We start from the raw sequence: 21,145 nt of genomic DNA on the forward strand, positions 1-21,145 counted from the left end.
CCTTTACGGAAGGACTTACTGCAGACCTGCGGTGTGCAAACAACCTCCAGCTACAACAAGTATCTTTAGTGTGTTTCAGCTAGAAGAGCCAACTTGTCTGTGGCCACATCCCTCTCTTGCAGGCTCTACCAGACAGTTCAAAACAGCGGGAGAGTAAAGATTCAGCTGTTTGGCTTTTTAAAAATTTATTCACATTACATCTCAATGGTTATCCCATCCCTTGTATCCTCCCATTCCTCCCTCCCTCCCATTTTCCCCTTACTCCCCTCTCCTATGACTGTGACTGAGGGAGACCTCCTCCCCCTGTATATGCTCATAGGGTATCAAGTCTCTTCTTGGTAGCCTGCTATTCTTCCCCTGAGTGCCACCAGGTCTCCCCATCCAGGGGACATGGTCAAATATGGGGCACCAGAGTTCCTGTGAATGTCAGACCCCACTCTCCACTCAACTGTGGAGAATGTCCTGTCCATTGGAGAGAGGAGACACTCCTTCATTGCTGGTGGGAATGCAAACTAGTACAGCCACTTTGGAAATCTTTCTGGCGCTATCTCAGAAAACTGGGAATAGGGCTTCCTCATGACCCAGCTATTCCACTCCTTGGAATATACCCAACTGTTCAGCTTTAATGTCAGACACTCCTGAACAAAGGCCTGTGCGCCAGCTCATACACATTCCCTGTTGTTTGTCACTGCTTTCACCTTCATGTCTCAGGTGCTGAATTGTGATAAATAGTGTAGGGTCTAGTCCCCGAAGAACCCAACCCATGAGAGTTGGTCCTAGAAGTGGTGTGAGGAAGTAAAGCCTAGACAGGTATTTTGAGGTGACTATTCACATTCACCTCACATCTAGCAACTGAGGATCCAATGCTGAATGGTAAGTGGAGGACAAATGACTCCTGACACACACACAGGCAGACATAACTGGTAAAACTTTGTGAAGGGAAGCATGACTATGTGGGACAGCTCAGGCATCTGAGATAAAGGAGATGAGAGATATGAGGCATTTCTAACCTTTTAAAGCACCTGGATCAGTCTTGTTGTGACTTGATGTGCTGGTGTGGGTTGGTAGGAGGGAGCTCCCCTTTATCAGAGGAAAAGGGGAATGGGAAGAGGGGGAAGAAGGAGGGAGGGTGGAACCAGGAAAGGAAGAGGGAGAGGAGGAAGCTATGATCAAGATGTTAAGTGAATAAAACAAAGCACTTGGCGTGTTGTAGAAAGGTAGCAAATATCTAAGAGAAAAGTGAACAGATTTTTAAAGTATCAAGAGGCCGTTTTGACTACAGAGTGATGCTTAAGAAAATCAAGTGTAGATTCCAACTAGACAAGGTTGAATTTAATGTGACTAAATGTGCAACCATGGTGGGTAGGCTAAGCCAAGGCCAGGCACTTAAATGGGGAAAAGCTTTAGTCTCCATACGTGAATCAGGACAACTGGTCAACATTTCAGTAGTCTAGGTATCTGATATAAGAAAAAGCCATGTAGAATTTATAACAAGCCACTTAGTGATCACAGCATAATGACACAGAGGTCTGGACCAAGGTTATGTCATCAGCAACAAAGAAACATAAGCCTTCTGAAAACACCATCCTGCCATGCTACCAGAGCATGGAAGGAACATAACTGCCTGTGGTGCATTGGATTCTATCAAATACACAAAATCATAAGGGCAAATAAGCCCAGCAACTAGGGATAATAAGATAGAAGTAACATATTTAGAATGAAGAGGAACATGAAGGAAAAAGAGCTCAGATGCCAATGTGTCCATCATACACTATATTGTCTATGTGAGGAATCCCTTATGCCCAGCTAAAGGAAGAAGGAAAACACTAAATTTGGGAGAGAGATGAAGTGTGTGTGTGTGTGTGTGTGTGTGTGTGTGTGTGTGTGTGTGTGTGCTAATGTTGCAACTTAAAAGATTACCTTACATGGCAATAGCACGAGAGATACTTTCCAATGAGAAGAAAGTTAGGTAGTGCTCTTCGCCATTCACTTTTTCTTTTGGAAAGAGAAGAGACCCAAGTTTAAAACATAGCTGAATTCATAAACAGCACTAACCTGGTTATTGAGCTGGTCAAAAATACAGAATGGAAAATACTAGAAAATTAGTAACAGGAAGGTGGGATTCTATCATATGGATGGACAGACAGGGATAGATATAAGCACAGTGGGTTTTCTTTTGTGTGCTTATTAATATACACCAGACTAGATTTTGTAGGCAATCTGTATCATTGGCCTCCACAGTGCTGCCACAATGAGCCATGAACTAACGGGATGCAATGGCAAAGATGGAAGACACTCATGAACATACAATCTGCACATCAAATCTTATTTAACTATTCCTGCAGCAAAATCTCCAAGCTTTGAGAGACAGAAGTCATCACTGAGATCCTAATATTAAGTCATTTTTCTTCTTTAAAAAAATTTATTCATGTTACATCCCAGGCACAGTCCCCTCTCTCCTCCCAGTCCCATCCTCCCTCTCCCAATATTAAGTCATTTTTCTTAATGATCCAAATTAGCTACTTGGTGGAAAGTTTCATACGTTAGACCCTTCACTCAAGAAAGGTTCTTTCTCACTGATAGAGACATTTATCCCATGTATGAGTTTGCCTTTCATGTCTTTAGGACACAATCCAACATTTCAGTAAGGAGTGATTCATCCATTGGCACTGGAGCTCACAAATAGTCAAGAGTTCACTTTACAACAAAGAAAGTGAAGAGGACCTGTGACCAAGAGATTCAGCAGTGTCATCATATACCACAATGTGTTTAAATATTAGCCTGATAAGAGTATTACAGTGGTCAGTTAAAGGCATTGATAAAGGCAGACTTACATACAAGAGCCTGCAATGATACAGACCTGCCATTAAAGGTGCAGCATAGGGAGTGAATCATAGTATTACTTGGCATCATGTCTCCAAAAGGAACAAGATACATATATAAGAACAAAGGTAGGGGACAATGGCAGCCCCACTTCCTGGGACAATTTACCACTCACTGAGGATCTTCGTGCTTTCCTTCCTTAAACTCCAGCCTCTACATAATGAGAGATTCTGGATTACAAATAAGAGTACACATGCTTTCACTGCTAGAGCACAGTAAGGTACCATCACACCATCAGCTATAGTTGCCACCTCAACTCTTCAGACTCACACCCAGTAATCAGATGGTAAGAAGCAGATTTAACATCCTGGATAAGTAACTGACTCTGGTCCTCTGCAGGAAATAAGAGAGCAGGAAAGAACACAAGGGGCATCCAGCCAATGTAGACAATGCTCATGCCCAACTTGACAGCAAATGGACAAGTACACAGTCTGTGAGAAGCAGAGTAAGCCAAAGTTTTTTTGAGCATGCTAATTAGGTTACATTGAGATGGAACCCTTTGTGGGTGGGTGAAGCACTTGCTCTGTGGGCCTGATGGCCTGGGTCAAATTCCCATAACTCATATAAAAGTGGAGAGAGAAGTCAGATTCCTCAAAGCTACTTCCTACCACATGCACGCCATGGCATGCATATACTCCTCCTTTACCTGCAATAATGATACATTTTAAAAATATTTTTAAATGTATAGCTCAGAAATGGATAACTGAGGCAAGAGCCACATGGCCTGATGGGTAAAGGAGAGAGAGGAGCACCAGTTTGAACCAACTGTAGCAGCATAGACCAGTTCATATTATTGGCTTCTCTTTTTAAGTTTACATTCAAGATGACAGACGTCTAATTCCCACCCAAGAACCCTCATGAAGCTGCTCCTTGATTAGATAAGGAGTGAATGCGTATGGCACAATGGTAGGCAGAGCTACATGAACCTACACTTTAAGGATGTACTTCCTCCCTGGAGACATTAGCAGAAAGCCTGTAACCTTCAGCTTCCTCACAATAGGTTTCAGCAGTGTGCAGCTGAGGTCATGACCTTTGGTACAGCCAGAATGTGGTGGCTGATCTCAGGATTAGCAGGAAGCTAGGCCTATCCTGCTTCAATCTGAAGTACTCTAATGGGGTAGCACTCACTCCATAGCTCACCACTCACCACTGGGTAGGCTAAAGCTTCTCCAGGATGGCTCCCATGATTTGCTTTCTCTGTCTCTCCACTTCTCAACTATTACTCAGTAGCAAACATTTTCCATGTCAGATTCTCAGTGTTTGCTTCCAGAGCATCAAATCTCCAACATCAAAGAGGCAGTGATGACAGGTGATCAGATCCCTACTAATGTGAGCTAGCAATTTTTAAAAATAGGGTCTCACTATGTATGTAGCCCTGGCTGGCCTAGACTTTTCAATGTTGACCGGGCTGGCCTAGAACTCATAGAGATTCATCTGCATATGCCTTGTTAGTGCGTGGATTAAAAACATATGCCAGCACTACTCCTTACCATTGGCTAATATTTTGACAAATACTTTATACTCATTAGCTGTTACACTTTGGTCTAATAATCTACCTGTGGGGTTAGTAATAACACCATCTTCACTTTATAGATAAAGGAAATTCAGGAATAAATAACTTACCTATAGGCCTATAATTTGAGGAATCCAAAATCCATGAACTTGAACACTATATACATTAAAGATTAGAATAATTTTCTGGGCATGGCGATGCACCCTTATAACCCCCAACAGTTGGAAGACTAAGAAATAATTATGAGTTTGAGTCAAGCCTGGGTTACATACCAAGAGCCTGTCTGAGAAAACAAACAAAAAAGTAAAATAAAGTAATTTAAGATAAGTTATCTTGAAGAGCTTTGTAAGCTGTGACACATTATGCAAACAGAGGCCAACCACCTTTAAGTGTCAGGACCCCTGCAAGAAGGCAATAGGAGAAAGTCACATAGCATTTGAGGGCTCAGTATTTACTCACACTGAATATTTCAGGATAGACTGATAAAGAAACTATTTGAAGTGTCCTGACAGAGTGTAAAAATCACAGGCAATAGTTCATTGCAATATGTAACTAGCCAGGCCAGATCGTCTTCCCATTACGCATAAAGAGCGAGAGGAAGAAGTCTCAGGAACCAGCTAGAACACAGGTGAACTAGGTAACTGACAAAGAAACTGAGAATCAGTGATTACCTTTAAGCCAGACCTCTCAATATTGGTGGCAGAATGAAGACTTGAGTCTACCGAGTCCACAAAAGGAAAATTATCTCATTGTACTAGTTGCCCACAGAGCAATCCTGTAGCCTAGATGGGCTCAAGATTTCTCATGCGGTTTTCACCTCTCACCAGTAGAAACAACATCCTTCGTGTACCTCCTTTAATACTTCATCTTCTGGACACTTCTGACATACCAGAAAATACAAAGGAAAGCAACTGACATCAAGGATTTCCTTCTCTTGGGTGGGTGGGGTAAGTTGTAGAAATGAGGAGAATCGTGGGCATTGTGCCGCAAGATTAGAAAGTTCTTTCACCCTTTGTGAAACTAGTTATAGAGGGAAAGAGAGAGTGGGTAGTTACTAGAGGGAAGGGTGGCACAGAGAGAACCTCATAATATCTACATGCATATGCATATACGTCTACACACACACACACACACACACACACACACACACACACACACACAGAGACTTCTGTGGTCTAGGCTTTGTGCTGTGTGTCCTGTGTTACTTAACATCCTCATGATGCTGTGTCATAAGAGTGGATATCGGCCATGTCAATTTGGCTAATCATTGTCCCTCTATCAAGAAATAGAAACTAGACTCTTCTGTGGGGAATTTGCCTTTCTTCATTCTTAATGCTGAATTTGAACCATAATGGCCACATTCCCACTTCCAGAGTCATACCCTGGTTGCTTCACACATAAAAAGCTATGTATCTTCTCCCTCTATTAATGATGTTATAACTGCCATAATTAAATACCAAAGACAGTGTGACTTAAATAACATAAAATTATCTTTTTTTCTCAATTCTGAATACTAGAAATGCATAATAAAAGTGTGGTTGTTTTTCCCTAAGCCCCTCTTCTTGGCTGTCTTCTCCTCATCTGTCCTCATAAACTCAACCTCTGTGTTTGTCCTAAATTCTATTTCTTATAAGGACATGGGTCACACTAAATTAGGGCCCACCCATATGACCTCATTTTGATTGAATTACCTCATTAATACCCTATTTCTAAATACCCATGGAAAGCTAGGACTTCACCATGAGAACCAGAGAGGATACAATCCAGTCCAGAGCGTGACCTTCGGGCACGGTGCTTGGTTCAGAGATGAGAAAGTATCCTAGTCAGAGTATACAAGACTCAAAGAGATAGACATTCCGAATTCTAGGAGGAACGAGGTTCCACTCTCCATCAAACCTGGTAGTACTAAGATACAGGGTTTGGAGTTCCGTTCCACTCTCCATCAAACCTGGTAGTACTAAGATACAGGGTTTGGAGTTCCAGTGGTCATTTTTATCCCACGAAGAAAGCCAATTCAAGACATAAAGGAAGTCAGACCAGAAGACTCAGGGAGACTTAACTTGAGTATATGGCTTGAACCATACACGTTCAGACCACCCCTGAACTTAAAACATGCTTGAGGCATTTCTCTCCAGTTTAAACTGTTTAGTTTTGACTATTTTTTACTGGCAACATCAAGATCCCTGACCCATCTCTACTCTTGAGGGTCACGTGGCTAGGTGCTTGTACCTCTGTCTATCCGTGGTGGATTCTGACGTTCTTGTATTACCTACTGTAATGAATGTAACACAACCAGCAGTTAATCAACTACTCTGTTGTTTAAAGGAGACCCAAGTTGGCATGTCAATCAAAACTAGGGTCTAAACTCAAAACAGTGTCAGACACTAGATATGATGTCTCTAGTGTCAGAATGAAGTTACTATTTATAGTACTGTGACTGGTTATTTCAACATGACAAAATAACTCCCCCAAACAACGCCATGGAGACAAGGGTTTGTTTCACTTCACCATTTGAGAGTGCTCTCCATTATGGAAGGGAAGAAAGACATGGCAGTAACAGCAAGAGGCAGCTGTCACACTGCATCCAGTCAGACATAGTCAATGAGCCTGTGTGCCCAGGTTGTTCCTCCATTTTATTCAGTTCAGAAGCCCAGGCCCCTGTCATTATGCTGCCCACTTTCAGGGTGGGTCTTCCTATCTCTGATAAATCTTTCCAGAAATGCCTTCACAGTCACACCCAGAAGTTTCTCTCCTGGATGATCCCAACTTTGGTTTGGTTGGGTTGGGTTTTTGTTTTCTGAGACAGGGTTTCTCTGTGTAGCCTTGGCTGCCCTGGACTTAATTTGCAGGCCAGGCTGGCCGGGAACCACCTGCCTCAGCCTTCATGAGGGCTGGGATGAAAGGTGTTTGACAGCACACCTGGCTTCCTTGATGATTCTAAACCCTGTCAGTTGACAGTGGAAGTCAATCAGCACACTTGTCCTTCTAGAAGCCAGAAACTTTCTGCAACACCTACCAAGTTAAGGTGGAAGGAGGCCTGTTCTTGCATGCACAGCCAATCACTCTGCTTGAAAGCATCTGAGTTAAACCTCCCAAAGGCTCCAGAAACCTGCTGTTGCCCTGAGACAGTGATCTCAGAAGGGCAATGACGCTGCTGCATTCTCCAGCTGAGTTCAGAGACGTCTCTACTGAGCCGGGAACTCCACTGTGCAAGACAGAAGACTGAAGGTGAACAGAACAAGCTCTCTGCTACACTCACCGTGTGGAAAAGTGCAACTAACAAAACTCAAAAATAATGAGTCAGGGATTGCGATGCCTGTGGCTTGTAAGTATCTCCGTTCAGAGAAGCTTGGAAAGGCACATTGCCCCTGCCCCATTTGTGGCTGCTGTCTTCTTTGGACACCAAAGTACACACCATTGGGAAGAATCCATTGAACTCTAAAGTCTATTACAAAAGCACAGTACTTTGCCATATGTTCACCACAAACTGAAAATTCTTTTTTACCACAATTTGCAATGAAAAAAATCACATGTGGAAAAAAAAACACAGAACCACATGGGAATCTCATCATTACCCCCTCTTTACCAATGGAAAAAAAATAATGCTGTAGTCATAATGAGGATGTAATACGATGAAACTGCACAGAAAGCTGAAGACTTGGGAACATCCACGTTTGTTTAGGACAGTTGTTTTTCAACAATAACATGTTTGTCTTCTTGAGCTAATCAGATTATGTGATTTATAAATTGAAGAGACTACTTGGCATTTCTCCTTTCATTTTTTAAAAAAAATCCTGTCCTCATTATTATATGATCTGTAGACTGAAGATTCATGACCAACAATTATGTGTAAAGGGACCTAGGAGAAAAGCTATTAGAAATCTAAGATGCTTGGCAATTTCACAGTGGTGATGTCCAAAGGCTTCATTAAATTATTTCTCTTATTGTTTTAATTATAATCAGACTCTTAATTGAATAGTATGCTGGGAGGATTATTAAGTGCTGTGAGAATTATAAAATTTGCTTGAACATCTCCTTCTATTACAAGATTACAGTCCACAGAAAACCTCACCATTTAGTAATGATTCACTGGATCATTGTGGAGGGTGGGGATAATTTTCCTGCTTCTTCTCTAACTGGGATAATAAATAGTATACCCAAACAACATGAACTTCAACAATGTTGCTCTGCCAAAGGGACAAACTATTCTTGGAGTATTTCCAGCTGGCTATAGCACCAGGCCTGGCCCTTCACTAGAGCAGTACCTGAGTAGGGCTAGTGCTGAGGAAGCACCAGCCTTCTGTGAGAAGTGTGTGTCCTCAGCACAGTGTGGGCACCGTACTCACACTGCACTACAGCCCAGTGACTGTGTATGTCCAATCCCTCAGCTCTACCACCCTGACTGAGAGGTGAGCTCTGAGGAGGCACCCCCTGGACTTGTTTTACATCCAATTTCTTTTCTTTTAATTCTTGTCTTCTTTTTGTTGTTGCCCACACACAGAAGACTGTACTGTGATCACCAATCACCCACCTCAAGGTCCCAGGTTAACAACCTGTGTTTTCAAACACTCTAATTCTCTTTAAGTAAGACTACCAACTCCATTTAAATTGTAACATTTCACACAGACTCAACTGACCAGGACTCGGGGAAACTTGAGAGATCAGGGAACCTGTAGGCGTCTGACCTAGGTCCTCTGCATATGTTATAGCTGAGTAGCTTAGTGCTCTTGTGGGACTCCTAACAGTGGGAGAAGGGGCTGTCCCCAACTATTTTGTTACTTGTGGGACCCTTTTCCCTTACTGTGTTGCCTTGTAGAACCTTGATGTGATGGCTTGTGCCTGGTCATATTGTAGCTTGTTATGCTGTGTTTGGTTGATGTCCCTAGCAGGCCTGCTCTTTTCTGAGAAGAGGCAAGGGAAGGAATGTGTGAGAGAGGGGTGGTGGGGTGAGGAGAAGCTGAGGGGAGGGAAAACTGCTGTTTGGATGTAAGATGTGAGGGAAGAAAAATAATTTTTAGAAAGGTAACATTTCTCCAAGTCATCTGCTCCACACCTTTGATAACTAACTAGCATCAGAAAATAGCTTTCCCCCTCAAAGCTGTATGACTTAAACTGGTCTATCCCTCCTCTGTCCCAAGTGCTTCAGTGTGGTCCACGTATGCATGATTATGAGTGTGGGGTTGGCATCTATTTCTTTCTGGGGATATAAAACACTTCATGTCAGCACTTAGGTTTATCTAGGACAGAAACAAACATCCGACTTAGCTTCTGCAGCTCTCTTAGCATGAACTACATTCATAGCTGAAATTTCTAAAGTGATTTTACAATTATACTCTGTGTGTGTGTGTGTGTGTGTGTGTGTGTGTGTGTGTGTGCGCGCGCGCGCGCGCGCACGCGTGCAGGTGCATGTGCATGCATATGGAAGTCAAATAACAACTCGAGGGAGTCAGTTCTCTCCTTCTACCATGTGGGCCCTAGGGATCGAACCTGAGTCATCAGGGCTTGGAGGCAAAAGCCTCCACCCACTGAGCCAATCCATATACAATTCTTTGACACAGCAAAAATATATTTAAAAAGAATCCATGCTCAGAGCTATAGAGAAATAAAATAGCTTTCCCCTTTCAGGAAGATCTAAACTAAGGATAATAGGCTTTACAAGATTCTTGATAGTCCCAAAAATATGTATTAAGGACTTTTGCATTCCCAGGGACATGCATTGCATAATTCCTACCATAAAATATAATCAAGCAATTTAAGTGACACTGTAAGACATAAATGGTTTTTCGACATTATTTATAATATAGCTTTCTCTCTCTTTGTCTGTCTCTGTCTCTCTGTCTCTCTGTCTCTCTGTCTCTCTGTCTCTCTGTCTCTCTGTCTCTCTCTCTCTCTCTCTCTCTCTGTGTGTGTGTGTGTGTGTGTGTGTGTGTGTGTGTCCCATTTCTAGATAAGAATAATCATGCTCATTACCAACACTGGCAGCATATTTCTCTGATGAAAAACTTAAACTCAAAGTTTATGCTATTAGTACTACACTTAACAAAGAAAAAGACAAAAGATGAGCTGTCAGTTGGACTGAGGTATAATGCTTCACTGTGTAAGCTGTCTCTGAGCTCTGGAACATTACTTTTCAACTTGTGGGTCACAATCCCTTTGGTAAACATCTATCTCGAAAAATATTTACATTACAATTCATAACAGTAGCAAAATTATAGTTATGAAGTAGCAATGAAATAATTTTATGGTTGAGGGAGGTCCCCACACTAGAGGAACTGTACTAGGAAGCAGCATTAGGAAGGGTAAGAGCCTCTGCTCTAGAAAGTCAAAGAAGAGCTTAGTCCAGTTTTAAGTGATTGAACATCAGAGACCCCTTGGATAACTCAAAATTGGAAACTATACACAATAAACGCATACGTGCTGTATATTAAGTCTTGACACTGGAAGTTGGTGGTAGAATGAATCTAAATCACTTACTTTAAATACTTAGAAGCAATACTTTAAAAGGGTGTTTAGATAGTAAGTGGAGTATGAGCTGAGATATACATTCTTACACACAAAGCAAGATGATCGCTGTTTGTAACCATGAAACGCCCTTCTGGGATTTCCTATGGCTGGGGTCTCTGCAGGGACATCCACTCCTGGATTCAGGACCAGGCAATGATTCCTATTGTATTTTCGGTCTCGGTTTGGCAGAAACTCTAGGGCAGGCTCAGACTTGGGAAACGAGGAACTCGGATGCTGACAGATGGAAGAAATAAAATGCAATCCAAAACACACCTTCTTCCTCTTGCTCCCTCATTCTTCCCTATCCTCTTCCTTTCATCTCCCCTCCCACCCTTCCCTCCCCCTCTTTCCCTTCTCCCTGCTCCTCCCCCTCTCTCCCTTCTCCCTCTAGAGGTCAGACCTCAGACCAACACTGAAGTGAGGCAGCACTCCCAGCCTCCTTTCTCTCTCTGCTTCACAACAAACCTCTGAAGTGCCTAATCCCTCCATAGCAGTTCCATTCTGACTTCTCGGATGAACATGTGCCATATTCCAGGCTGTTTGGAAATTTGGAGATTTGGGGTTACTTCAACTGTGGTGCTGTGTGGTGTAGAACTGTATTGGTTGTATTGGTGTCTGTGGTCAAAGAAACAATTTTTGTAGACACACTGAGATAATCCTTTTCCATCAATGGTTTTGTACCTCTTGCTTTTGAGTGTCTTGCTAGATAACCATGCAGATAAAATATCTGTTAAGAATTAAACAAGCTTCAACCAGAAGTCCACTTATATATGAGCATCATGTAATTTTTCACAGTTTTAATACATACTGAATTTTATAGGAATGTGGGTGCTTTACAAAACAAAGCAGTTATCTTTATCATGCTGTGCATTTGCCAAGAGGGGCTCACTGATTCAGTAAAGACACATTATACAACAATCCACTTGTGACACTTGTGTAGACAAACTAAAACCTTCAATCAAACTATTTGCAGCTTCGTGTCCATTATTTGTATAGGAAGAATTATGTCTTGCCATTTATTTGCATCTAAAACTGTAATTGTCCAAACACATGATATTTTCTAAGTACCTTTCCCCATATTTTGTAGCTTTGCCTGTAGGGTACTATATTCTCTTCCATGAATGTAGACACAACATACATACTTCCATTTCAAGACAGAAAAGGGAGAAGTAAAACAAATATACCATGAAGCAAAAAAAAAAAAAAATCAGATGTGTTCAGTTTTAGGACCTCTGACTTAGAAAAGCAAAATGATTGTCAGGAGGAGAATCATAAAAAATATTTTACTAAGGGTGGATGTTTTTCCATGTCTGCAGTCTGTATTTTTTTTTAATTCAGAATCTTTGATTTTAATTACACCCTACTCCTTCCCTATAATTGAAAGCAAACATATTTCTTTATATTATTCACTTTACATCTGGTCATAGCCCCATCTCTCCTCTCCTCCCAGTCCTCCCCTCCCTCCCTCTCCCCTCCTCTATTCATCAGAAAAAGGGATCCTCCTCTTCCCATCCACTCTAGCTCATCAAATCATATTAGGACTGAGTGCATCCTCTTCCCTGAGGCAGTGCTGGAGATTGGAAACCTAGGGAAGAGAACAGGAGCTATAGACACAAGCATCCCCAACAGAATACAAGAGATGGAAAAGAGAATCTCAGGTGTAGAAGATACGATTGAAGAAATGGATACATCAGTCAAAGAAGATATTAAATCTAAAAAGTTCCTGACACAAAACATGCAAGAAATCTAGGACTCTATGAAAATAAAAAAACTTAAGAATAATAGGAATAGAAAGAGGAGCAGACTCTCTCAGCTCTGAGGCCCAAAAAATATTTTCAAGAAAATTATTGAAGGAAACTTCGCCAACCTAAAGAAGGAGATGCCTATAAACGTACAAGAAGCTTGCAGAACACTGTGTCTGCAGTCTTACTGCCTTCAACTGTGCCTCTCCCAGCCTTCCCTTGATGAGTGCATCCTTCCCCATGTATTCCCTGGTGAGCTCCCTATAACTGCATTTCAGAATTTGAAAGCTAATACCCAAGTATCCCAGGACACCTGGGACATTGGCTTAACACACTGTTCTTTTGGCTACAGGGTCCAAAGCCATCAAGCTTCCTTCAAGACTGGATGCAGCTATGTACATGTGTAGACATGGCCACAGGTGGCTCAGAGATAAATACAAATCCGAACAGGGGGCCTGGATCCAATTTGCGATCTGGGCCAGATAGCCACAATTTCCAGGTGCTATCTTTGTTTCCTTTATATTTAACCCTTAGGATCACCAGTTTCTGGAGTCTGTACCATGCCTGAAAAGTAAAGATACCCTTGGCTAAGAGCTGTTACCAGACAAGGACAAGCATAATTTCTTATGAGATAAGCAGAATGCTTGATGTGTAATTCAATCCCTTTGGTTTCCAATAAACATTTAAAAAGTGCCCCATGGGGTGGGAGTGCTATTTCCATTCTAGGCTTTTTATAATCAGGGAATGGAATACAGGAAGATTTGGTTTCTTACATAATACTGAAGAGGGCTTATGTTGTTATGGGCAAAATTGCCATCTCCCTATCCTCCCAGAATTGATGTCATTTCTTCGTAGACAGCCTCTAGTGTACTTTCTACTCAGAGACTTGCAGAGTGAGTCCCAACTTAATGAGAAAAGGGCATCCTTAGCCTACATTTCCACCCAGAGAAAAGGGACGGAGGCCCTTTATGAGCACCCCAGAAGATTATATTTGCTTTGGTCATAACAAAAAACTAGTTTCCTGTTTGTCACTGTCCCAACAAAAAGTCTATAAATTAGTCTGTGATTTATGCCGGAGGCTATTCATCATTTTTTATTAACAATACATTTGAAATTGTGTGAAATTAGGCTATAATGACTCTTGTCTTTCTATGTAATTGGCATTATTATATCAATAAACAAGCATCAGAATTACCTAAGTGCTCTGTGTTTTAAGGAAGGCTTAATTAAGACTTTGATCTTCCTTTTGCTGGAGCCCATTGTGTGTTAACTTTTTATACACATCATACTGTGACAAATGTAGAAGCTCATGGGGTTTCTGAGAAGAGTTCATGGCTCCTCCCTGCAAGGTCACATATTTATCCCAAATCCTCTCTTATCAGTTGCTTACTACAGATGCCTTTATTTTAAGGAGTTTAAGAGGCAGTGTGTTACCTAAGTGGGCTATTAGCTTTTTATCAGAAAGGGCAGCATCTATGCTATATCATCCTTCACTCCTTCTGGTAAATCACCGTATTTTACAAAGAAGACAACTAAGCAGAGGTATTTTTTTTAAGTTCTATGATAAAGAGGAAAGCATTGATATCATATTTCCATTAGCTAACGATCAATCCATCCTCCATATCTGGTTTGCCTAGAGGAGAAAAGTACATATTTAGATCTTGCTAAATACATTCTGAACTGGAAAGGGTCCCTTCTTAGCGACAGGCTTTGTCTAAAACAGTTTATGAAACAAACAAGAGGGAGAAAGAAGCAAGTATGGAGTATCTTCCCATGCTTCAGGTGCTGCTACTGTGAACATCTCAAGAAAAGGAAAGTGAACTCACTATTGGGAGTAACATTCCTATGGTTGTTCTCTAGCAAGTAACAATTCAAATCTCAGATTCTGTGGTCTACACTTTTTCCACCAACGCCTTGAATTCAGAAGGCAGATTCATATTTTGAAAAAGCAATGAGGATAATGAGATCCAATGTTGTGAGCATGTATACTTTATAACATACTAGGTATCAGAAATCAAACACATTTTTTTTTAACATAAGTTGATCCCAATCTAATTACAGTTTTCCCTGGTATGTTTCTTCATTTGTATGATAGGCATTAGGAAGAAAACAGGCTTCCCTTTTCTGTTCTTATTCTCTGTCTCTGTCTGTCTGTCTGTCTGTCTGTCTGTCTGTCTGTCTGTCTCTCTCTCTCTCTCTCTCTCTCTCTCTCTCTCTCTCTGTGTGTGTGTGTGTGTGTGTGTGTGTGTGTGTGTGTGTGTGTGTTCCTGTGTCTCTGTCTGTCTGTCTGTCTGTCTGTCTGTCTGTCTGTCTGTCTGTCTCTCTCTCTCTCTCTCTCTCTCTCTCTCTCTCTCTCTCTGTGTGTGTGTGTGTGTGTGTGTGTGTGTGTGTGTGTGTTATGTACAATACTACCCATTATTTCCACTTAGAGGTGGAAAAATAGGGAAGTCATTGCCTTGGCTCACACAGGTAAGAAAGGAAAAGCAGAGAGATCAGAATTAGAACACATCTAATTTCAGAATCCCGCACTAGATCTACTTAACCCTGGAAAAGAGAGAAAGCAGAGCGAGCAGCAGAGGAAGACTGAAGGGTTACACACAGTGAACTTTAGATCGCTGCATACAAAACTCAGAGCTGGTGTTGGATTCTATGCTGTTGTGCCATGGTGACAGTAACCTAACCTGATTACCACTCTTTCAGGGACTGGCTCATCATGTGTTTTGGGTTTGTATTTTTCCCTTTCTGCCCATCTGCAAGTAATAAACCTGCTTCATGTAGCTTGTAGTGTATGGGTGTGCTGCCTCTTCTGACTTAGGCAAGCAGAAAAGGCTCAGCCTCTGAAGTAATGGGCTGCATAGCTAACCAGCACATGGGGACCTGCAGTACCGCCACTGTCTTCAATGTCTTCAAACAGTAAAAACTTATTTCTTAACAATATCATATGCCTGTTGAAAACAGATTGTTTTGGACTCTGTTCTAACATTCCTTATTCCAGGGCACAGGCTGACAAAGATTCTACTCAATGCATTTTTCATAACCACCGCAACAAAAGATATCTCAGTGTCCGGACCAGGCAATTAAATATTTCTGCCCAGAGATGCCATGCATCACTCCACTTCCTGTCCTGTTGGCCAAAGTCTAAATCCACACTCAAATTCAAGAATGAAGAAAAATGATACCCAACCATATGTTTGCCATGACAGAGAACTAAACCGACAGTGGATGTCCCCAGTGACCATGCACAGCATTATATTCCTCAAGAGCAGTTACTTGGAATAGATTTTCTGTTCCATGTGGAAAACAGACTGAGATTTTGAGTGCTTTGACAACTAAGATCTGTGTGGTTGCTGTTTTGTGCCATGTGTGTTACGCACTCATCACTGTTCTGATAGATTGTAACTAGTCAAACAAGACTACATGCCATATAGATGAGTGCCGGCCCAGGTCAGCTTTTGGCCTCAGGGTATCGAGGCACCTTTGCACACCAGGCTGGAAGGAATGAAGGTTACCTAGGCCTTCTCCAAGACAGTTTTCAGTAAAACAGCTCTCCTTTATTGGGGGCGGGGAGAGGCTATATAAACCTTGGGGATGTGGGTAGGGGTTATGGGGGTGAATGTACATCACTGGTTAGGGCTGAGGTGCTGGCAATGCTTCATCTGCATGAAGAGAAATTCCAGGTGCAAGCTGGACACGTCCTTATAAGGAACTAGGAAGTTTTAACTTGAAACCTGGACATCAGGCTACATGACTACCTCAGGGGTGGCACAGGTGGGGATCGCAATGCTATGTGCATTGAACTAGGGCATGCAGGCCCAGAACAGGAAGGAAGCAGTCCTTACTCCTGCCAGTCTCAAAATGAGATATTTGGGGTTTGGACATGTCTCAACCTCACTCTTGCTCCAGGCAGGATCCCCCCAGTCATAAGGCTCACCTTCCCCACAGATGAGCTATAATAATAATTTTTTAAAAAGCAGCCATATCCTAGAAACAGCAGTGTCCATGGAAGACGGTAAGAGGAAGTGAGCATGGTGCTTCCTCATCTTATGAAGTACATTAAGGTAACATTGACTCCACTCCTCCCCCAAAGGCATTTCTAACCTAATCATCCCACTTGGATTCGCTTTGAAATCAAATTTTTTGTCTTGATTTAAAAATTAGGAGGCTGATGATTGTATTAATTCCTATTCCAATTACCCTGACAAAATACCTAACAAGACTATTGCAGAAGGGCAGGTTGTTGTGGCTCACAGTGTTTGAGCAGAATCCTTCAAGGCTGAGAATACAGGATACAAAGAGTAGATACAGTTGCAGCCCTGAGAGTGTCACGCAGTGGTTAAGAGCATCTGCTGTTCTTCCAGAGGACCTTATTTTGCGAAAGCTTGAATGTGTAACATCCTCACACAGTCATACTCACACGTACTCGCTGCACTGATTCTTGGCTAAATTGGGCTCAGAGTAACTCCACTAGCTAAGGACTGTGGACTTCAATATCCTTCCTACCTTTTGAGATGTAGCAAGGTTTCCGTTTTCTCCTTACCTCAGTCTAGATGGTGGATGCTATCATAATCCTCCAGTAAATGTTCTTCCTTTCTTCAGAAGTTCAGTCTGTCTAATGCTCCATTCCCATCATCCAGCATGAGCCACCATTAGCAAAACCTCATTTTCCTTGCCACAGTGATTCAACTATTTGCATATCACCCCAACCCAAGCTAATTAGTTTATGGCATTTGGGTAGACATGGGCATTGATGGAATCATTGTGAAGGCCAGAACTATAAGCAGAAGAGAAGCTCACAGTGTTTCTGATTCAACGACTTGACCTATACGCGTAACAAGAAAGAATCTGCCTTGAGACTGGCATCGGCACACCCACGGGAGAAACACAAAAATACGTCCAGAACATGGACCAAGCAACATGTAAAACTCATGATACCTGTGGACTTTCAAATCACATGAGCTAATGAATTCGTTTTGACTACTAGATCAGTTTAAATCCCCTAAGTCAGGGGATTATTAATAATATCAATAATGAAATAAGAGGTCTTGAGGTTGGGAGAGAGACAAGTTGGCAGGTCCTATGAAAAGTTGGAAGGAGGTAAAGGAAATGATTAGATCAAAATGTATTGTATACTTACAAGACATTGTTAAAGAATAAATTTTAAAATTATTTTACATCATTTTGACAGATTCTCAAGACAGAAGAACTGCTTATTTTAGCATTTTTTATGTTTATAAAGTTAAGGAAGATCTTGACCTTGAGCAGCAAGAGCAGTGGCAGTCTCACTCTGTTGATTCTCACCATGTTGTTGAGCCTTTCCCATTCCCTTTCCTCCTCTCTTCTGCTTGTACCTCCCATTTTCCATCTCAAATCCAAGATCTTCACCATGGCCTGTGAGGTCAACAGAAGCTGATCCTTATGGTCTTTGTTTTTCCTTCCCACAATTTTCAACTCCTGACACCATGGTGTCTTTGTTTCTCCTTTTTTAAAAATGTCAGCTATATTCTTCTTTCAAACATTTGTATTGTTGTTTCACTGTCTGTAATTTTTCTTCCCTAGACAAAAACTATATGAATTTCCATACAAGCCATTAAGGGTCAGCTGAAAACACTACCCAGGTGATATAAAATAATTTTACCTATGCCATTTCTGATTTTGTTTCTTCTGTCTACCACCTATAGAATAGAAGAAACTTTAGCAACATGGGAGCCCCTCAACTCACCTAAATGCAGCATCTCTAGTAGGGTGTCTAACAGAGTTGCTGTTAAAAAGTTGCTCAACAATTTGAAGTAAAGAGCATTTGCTTGTTTCTGCTATTTTCAATGAGCTACATGTGAGGGACTGTTTGTTACCAAAGAATGTTTTGCTTTTTTGTATTTTCTCCAAACTAGTGAGAAGGTATCTGTATGTGTCACAAAAAGTCCACAAAGATGCATACAGTTGTAGACTTCCATTGCCCTGCAGCTCATATGAAGAGTAGCCAGCAATGTATTAGAAGGCATGTGTTTGCTAGAGAGTTCTAGACATAGGCTTTCCTTAAAATACATTGGGATCAGATCGGCCACCTCTTCAGAGGCTGCACCTACCCAAAAGCTCTGTCTACACTGTATGAAACTCCAAGTGTTGTCTCATCCCTTGAGTTGGTTTGTGCTCAGGTTTGTTAAATGACTGTCCAACTTGAGATGGTATCCAGTCTGTGCAGTTGGAGCCTCATCTAGAGTTGTTCATTAGGGAGGTCTCTCCGTGACAATATGCTAGGGACAGGATGGCTTGAGGTACTCGGGGATAACAGCTACTTTTCAAGAGATGTGTGGTGTTCATTGGATAGATCGTGGAGAATGGGTATAAGCATGTAGCTTTCCCACAGAGGATGGAGAATAAGGCCTTGGGAAGATGATGATGGAGTTTTCTGGAACTGAAGACATTCTTAGACAATCGCATTCAACCCAGTAGTGGAGTAACACAGTAATGGGATGACTGAAATCCTCATTAATAATTTTGTTTATTAATTGAAGACCATTACTTGACCAATTGGGGCTTCCATTTATTCATTTATCCAATAATTGGGTTGGAGAAAATGGTAATGAGTATCTCTTGGGCTGCTTTCTCCTCTGATATGCGTTTTGGCCTTGGACAAGCAAATACAAAAATCCTAACCATATTAAATATCATGGCATCCTCCACAGATATATTGCTCTAGTGGAGTATATCAGAACATGAGCATAAAAAGACCATTTTCCTCCTACTGGGGTTCCTCATCCAGCCTTAACATGAGGGTTTGTGCCTATTCTTATTGCATCTTGTTATGCCATGTTCTGTTGATATCACTGGGAGACTAGCTCTTTTCTGACAGGAGACAGAGGAGCAGTGGATCTGGGGGAGAGGATGCTGTAATTGGTATGTACTATGTCAGAGAAAGAATAAATGAAAAGAAAAAATAAAAATATAAACACAGAAAAGAAGGAAGGAAGGAAGAAAAAAGAAAGAAAGAATGACAGACAAGAGACTAGTTGTTTTGAATTGAAGGATACAAGAAAAACATGAGAGATAAAAGGTTGATCTGCCTTTCCCATATGACAAGCAGGTAAGATGGCCTCCTTACCTGAAAAGTAGAATGGGGAATAAGGGGTTTAATTAGCTTTATAACAGCTCACAAGTAGCTTTAGAATAGCTTTAGAATGTGTTTGGTTGATTAAGCCAACACAAAGGAGTTGAACCATACATTGATCCTGACTCAACTTCAGAGTCGGTGTTTTAACACTTAAGGTTAGAGAAGAAGGAAACACACCCTTTTACCTCCCATATTCTACTCAAAGGAGTTGCTTTAGCAACAACGTTGAATGCATGTTTTGCATCCAAACATAAAGCACCCATAGAGAAAGTTCTTGATGGGTTTTGAGTCATCAACCTCTGTCATGACTCTGTTCACCCAGTGGGTAAACACAATACACACATTGCCTCCTCTTCAGTGTAAGAAATCTACCAGGGACCCTCTTTGGGGCAACCAACTAACTAAAGTCTGTTTGACATACTGGCTTTATGGAAACACACATACAATGTTGTATGTTTATTACTTGGATTTACTTACTGGTCTGGAAGTCTTAGCTCCAAGTGCAACTGAAATGTTTCTCACGCCCAAAGAAGAATTATGGAGAAGGGGTGACAGAGCAACTACTCCCAAGACACTTGGGATTTGGGCATGCAAAGCCACAGACTGGATACCCAGAGCTGACTGGCTGGGGGTTACATTACACTTCTTGACAGCCTGTGGTATCAGTGGCAGGGGACTCATAGTTCAAGACTATGTGAGCATTTGGAGAGTGCCTCTCAAAGCTCCAATGGACCTCACGCCCCTGACCTACACTGAGCAGCGTTTAATGTGTGCACATTTACAGAAGCACGTGTGAAGGCTGCAGGGAACATTCCAACCATTTGCCACCCTGGCTGGACTGTCTCACTGTTACCTCAAGGGGCCACTAGGGAAGGAGTTCTCAAAGAAGCAGCCAATGTATTTTTCTTATTTTCTCTTCCAGTTTACCTCCTTGGTATTTTGGAAAGAGCTTTCAGTCCCTTACAAGGTACACTTATGCTGTGCTTTGATTCGTTTGTTTTCTCATTCACTGCATCATCTCTCTCCAAATGAAGAGACTGCTGCTTCTGTGTCTTTTCTTTGCCATCTCTTTGCCTCCTCATAGTTAACAAACACAGCATCCATAATAATTTCCAAGTTTCCTGGTATTTTTAAAAAGCTTTATATTTTTAGTTTTGTGTGTGTGTCTGTGTGTGTCTGTGTACTTGTGCATGTGAAAGTGTCCACTCCCTTATAGTTGGAGATGCCCAACATTGGTATTGGGAGGCAAACTTGAGTCCTGTGTAAGAGTTAATATAAGCTCTTCATCTCTGAGGCCTCACTCTGATCCCAGATTCCCAACTTTATTGATGTTTTCTAGAACTGTGAATATTTTCGCTGGACAAGTATATAAGGCCTCCAGAAGTCTCCATGCTA

The sequence above is a fragment of the Acomys minous genome (assembly GCF_964271855.1).
Source record: "Acomys minous genome assembly, chromosome: 2".
Classification (NCBI taxonomy): domain Eukaryota; kingdom Metazoa; phylum Chordata; class Mammalia; order Rodentia; family Muridae; genus Acomys; species Acomys minous.